Source organism: Setaria viridis, chromosome 6 (genome assembly GCF_005286985.2).
Source record: "Setaria viridis chromosome 6, Setaria_viridis_v4.0, whole genome shotgun sequence".
Lineage (NCBI taxonomy): Eukaryota > Viridiplantae > Streptophyta > Magnoliopsida > Poales > Poaceae > Setaria > Setaria viridis.
This window is the reverse complement of record NC_048268.2, coordinates 30,868,646-30,869,161: the sequence shown is the minus strand read 5'-3', so window position 1 is coordinate 30,869,161 and position 516 is coordinate 30,868,646. Positions and strand designations below refer to the sequence as shown.

Sequence of the window (516 nt, the reverse complement as noted above, 5' to 3'; positions counted from 1 at the left end):
GCTAAAACTCGAGCAGTTTCTTGAAAACTTGCTTCAGCGGCTTTGTGAGTTGTTTCTTCCGTGATGGACTGTCGGCACCAGTCCTACATTCGCGCCTTTTAGAAAGAGCCACTAAATTAAATTCTCTTTTAGGCAAAGGTAGAAAATGAAACGGTCGACCCAGACATAGACGGTCGACCTAGGTGGATATACCCTATAAAATATAGGCTGTAGCGGGCGTAGTTCAATGTAGCGAGCATAGTTCAGTGGTAAAACATCTCCTTGCCAAGGAGAAGATACGAGTTCGATTCCCGTCGCTCGCCACCTTAATTTAGTATTTAGTAAGGTACTATGATAAAAAAAATTAAATCTAAAGCAACAGTAGCATTTATATCATTTGTGGGCGTGGCTAATTCTCCATGAAATAACTCTATAATTTTCCAAGGTAAAAGAGCACCTGGCCAATTCGAAACAAAAATAAAAACGAACATAGTTCCAATAAAGGGAACCCAGGGACCATATTCTTCTCCAATATGA

The 516-nt window shown here is 40.3% G+C and overlaps 1 non-coding gene across 1 annotated transcript; it reads left to right on the top strand.

Moving 5' to 3' along the window:
* The first annotated feature begins 231 nt into the window (after window positions 1-231).
* TRNAG-GCC (transfer RNA glycine (anticodon GCC)) lies at window positions 232-302 on the top strand. The gene has a single exon. It is a non-coding gene; the product is annotated as a tRNA-Gly (tRNA).
* The last annotated feature ends 214 nt before the right edge of the window (window positions 303-516 follow it).